General features: G+C 41.5%; 1 non-coding gene across 1 annotated transcript; it reads left to right on the top strand.

Moving 5' to 3' along the window:
- The first annotated feature begins 3,311 nt into the window (after nucleotides 1-3,311).
- LOC128562949 (U7 small nuclear RNA) lies at nucleotides 3,312-3,373 on the top strand. Its single transcript, XR_008373640.1, has one exon. It is a non-coding gene; the product is annotated as a U7 small nuclear RNA (small nuclear RNA).
- Nucleotides 3,374-4,144: the final 771 nt, after the last annotated feature.

The raw sequence follows: 4,144 nt of genomic DNA, 5'->3' as shown, positions 1-4,144 counted from the left end.
TGGTCACTGTTTAAGCCAGCCCAGTTTCCTCCTGTATCAAGTTTCTCTCAAAGTGAAACTTGAAATAGCTTCCCATAAAAGGCTGCATTTCAGATTTCATCAACTCCCAAAGCAGAATGTCTGTGGATCAGAAACTCTCTTCTTGAACTGGGGCAAGTCCTCACTTGTGCCCCTGTTCTTTCCACTCAAATACAGACACTGTTCTTGTGGAAATAGTACAGGAGGTCAGCCAGCCAGAGGCCTCCTTCTGAGGGGGATTGAAAGGTCTCCCGAGGCAACCACTCCCAAAAGCGGTTGAATTTCTGTGAGCCGCTTCCTGCCTGAACAAACAGCCCCTCCCAAGGCCTTGAGGCTGACGGGGGTTCAGGGACCACCCTTTGGGATTCGAGTCTGCCAAGGCCAGAGAGCCCTGAACCAAAATAAAGATGAGGGACAGGATCCTTGGGGGTTGACTCCACGGCAGACCCAGAAACAACATGGTTTTCTTCGTCTGGTAATAAATAACCAGAGCCTGTGCCCAACCCGGAACACATTCCCTGGTCTATCCTGGTTTAAATGTGTCAGTGTGAGACAAACGGGAATAGGACAGGCCAGGGGGAGACTGGAGCCAAGACTCTGTTTGTTAAAGTCTGGTTCTTGGCCAGATTGTGCTGTGGTTTGTCTCCAGAGTCCTCCTAGTTAGTTTGCTTTTGAACCATCTTCTCACTTCCCTCTTGGAAGCTTTCTAATCTCCTGGTGTACCAGCTGGGCCCCCATCTTAGCTGCCTAACCAGGGTGCCTTTGTGTTCAGATAAGATGATGGATGGAAAAGATTTGATTAATTCCAACCAGTGTGGAGCAAATAAGATTTTAACATGTCATTCCTCACAAGAGAAATCTTATTTCACGTGGCATTCTAAAAGATTGGAAAGCCTGAAATCCCTAATGGAATTTCATACCTGTAGGAGACAAATTTGGATGGAACACTTCTCTATTACCTTCTAATCATATCATGTGTTATAATTCAAAGAAATAGGAATTTCACGCCAAACATGTGCAGTCACTGTTCTATCTATATGTTATACATATTAACATATTTATTCCTTAAAGACATATGGGGTCAGTACTTATATTATCCCCATTTTATAGGTAAAATGATGTTTATTTATTTATACACTTACATCAAACAAAAATGTTTTTAAAGTCAACCTAATATATTATTTAAAATATGTAAAGGCCGGCTCAGTGCTTGTAGCACAGAGGCTTGGTGCCAGCCACATACACCACAGGTGGCAGGTTCGAACCCGGCCCTGGCCTGCCAAACAACAATGACAACTACAACAACAAAATAGCCAGGTGTTGTGGCGGGCATCTGTAGTCCCAGCTACTTGGGAGAGAGACTGAGGCAAGAGAACCACTTAAGCCCAAGAGTTTGAGGTTGCTGTGAGCTTGTGATGCCCCAGCCCTGTACTGAGGGTGACATAATGAGACTCTGCCTGAAAAAAAAAAAAAAAAGTAAAGGCCCAAGGGCTTACAATGACCATTAACAGTCCTATGTTCCTCTCTTTATATCTCTGGCTCCTTCTCCAGAGGCCAGAGCTTAGAATTTTGGTGGTTACCTCCATTTCTCTAAATAATATGCTTATCCTGATGTTTTTGATTGATTAATCAATCAAAATAGATGTTAGCTATTGTCTTTCTGCTATAATTTCTGAGAATTCAGAATTTAGTTCCTTTCCAACACTATACTCACCTTTATCCTCTCTTGCCAGTGTAGTTAACTAAAATACTCTTAGTTTTGTTTTACTGTTGAAATTTTGAATAAACTTCTTTCTTCCTCTATAAACCTTATAGATGTGCGTGTTTAGATCTCCCAAATCCCTGCTTTGTTCCTGCCTCACCTTTCTCTGCACCTCTTATGTAAATGTGATGAACTCTATCTTGCTTTTATTACATGAAGTTAAAAGTCAATGAAAATTATTTACATTATTGTATTGAGTTCAGTACTTTTCAGGGGAAAGTCACGTAATACACATTGTGCCACGATGACATTGATTTTCTTGAACCTTTTTTCCTACAGTTTCAAATGGCCTTCCATTGTTTTCTTTCATTTTTTGCCTCGATCCTTCATGGTGTCCATTATTCCAATCATGACTTCTAGTCCACGAAGTCCCCCTTCTGGTCCCTCTTGCTTCCCTGTCATGCTCATTTATTTCTCTTGCTCAAACCCTCTGATGACATCTCGTCCCGGCCAACGTGGCAGAGAAGGCCCTGCTTAGTTCTCAGGCTCTATCTCCTACTTTTCCTGTTACTTGTGCTCAGTCCTGCCACAGTTGCTTTCTTCCCACTCTTCAAACACACAAAGTGCTTTTCTACAGCTGGGCCTTGCACCTGTTGCTTCCTCTTCCAGAAATATACTTCTCCCAGTTTCCTATGGCCCCGTTCCTCATTTCATTCAAGCCTCAACCCAAGTGCCACCCTGGGAGGTTTTCCTTGGCCACTCTACCTGAACAAGCACACCTCTCCTGGCTTTATTTTTTATTATGGCATTTATCACTACGCATGCTTGCCTGACACACATACTGACTTACTTCTTTTCCATCTCTCTCATTGCATAGTAAGCATTCTGGTGTCTTTCTTGTTCACTGTTATATCCCTAGCACCTGGAAGAGTGCCTAGCATGGAGAAGGTCCATGGTAAATATTTGCTGAATAAACGGCGTTTCTCTCCTAAGCCTGCTGCATAGATTCCATACTGGCACTTCTCTCTCTTGCTCTCCTTGACAGGACCCATGGATTTCCATTGCTCCCTTTTGCTGGAGAGTATGTTCAAATAACTTTCTAAGAAAGGATGCATTAGGAGTAAAATTTTCAAATCCTTCTGTATTTGAAAACTTCTTTGATGAGGATTTGTGTGTATGCGTGTGTATCTTTGAACTTTCTTTTTAGAAGCTTGTAGGCTTTTATCTTTATACATCCTCAGAGATACAGCTAGGTTTGTCATCTCTCTCCCCTCCCTCCCTTCTTTCCTTCCTTCCATGTATGTTAAATGTGAAGACTGTTGGTTTCTCCATTTAGCTTTCCTATTATTTTGCTGTTTTTTTCTTTCTTTAGTTGGGTTCAACTTTCTAGAGTGATCCCTCAGTCTTAATGTTCTCTCTGTTTTTCACTTTAATGTCTTTTTGTTCCATATTTGGCAAGATTTCCTTGTTTTACCTTCTTAGAATTTGAATATTTTTTTTGGCAGTTGTGTTTTTAAGTTCCAAGAATGAGGTTTGCTCTCTGAATTTTCCTTTCCAAAGCAACCTGTTCACGTTTTAGAAATACAATGTGCAGTGTGATAGCTCTTTTAGAATTTGTCTAGCAGGTTTTCCAGCTTTCACCAGAAGACCCCCATGGGGGAGAAAATAGAAATACAATGTGCATGAGTTTGCTGGGGCTTCCATAACGCAGTACCACAGACTAGGTGACTTACTCAACGGGAATTTATTTTCTCACACTTCTGGAGACTAGAAATCTAAGGTCAAGTTGCTAAGCATGGGTGGTTTCTTCTGTGGCCTCTCTCCTTAGTTTGCAGATAATCATTTTCTCATTGTATGTTCACACTATCTTTTCTCTGGACATGTCTGTGTCCTAATCTCTTCGAAACAAGACACCAGTCAAATTGGATAAAAGCTCATTTTAACTTAATTACCTGTTTAAAGGCCCTATCTCCAAATTGTCTCATTCTGAGGTACTAGGGGTTAGAACTTCAATATATGAATTTTAGGGGGGCCACAATTCAGCCCATAACACAGCTTCATCTCATTTTCTCCGAGTGTTTTATATGCATTTTTTTTTATTAAATCATAACTGTATACATTGATATGATCATGGGGCATCATACACTTGCTTCATAAACCATCTGACACATTTTTATCACAGTGGTTAACACAGCCTTTCCGGCGTTATCTCAGTTACTGTGCCAAAACATTTACATTCTACATTTACCAAGTTTCGCAAATGCCCCTGTAAGATGCACCACAGGTGTGATCCCACCGATTCCCCTCCCTCTACCCACCCCCCCCTTTCCCACTTCCCCCTATTGTTAAGTTGTAGCTGGGTTATAGCTTTCATGTGAGAGTCCCAAATTAGTTTCATAGTAGGGCTGTGTACATTGGGTACTT

The sequence above is a fragment of the Nycticebus coucang genome, chromosome 12, assembly GCF_027406575.1.
Source record: "Nycticebus coucang isolate mNycCou1 chromosome 12, mNycCou1.pri, whole genome shotgun sequence".
Lineage (NCBI taxonomy): Eukaryota > Metazoa > Chordata > Mammalia > Primates > Lorisidae > Nycticebus > Nycticebus coucang.
The sequence above is the reverse complement of the archived record's forward strand: the minus strand, read 5'-3'. Positions and strand labels throughout refer to the sequence as shown.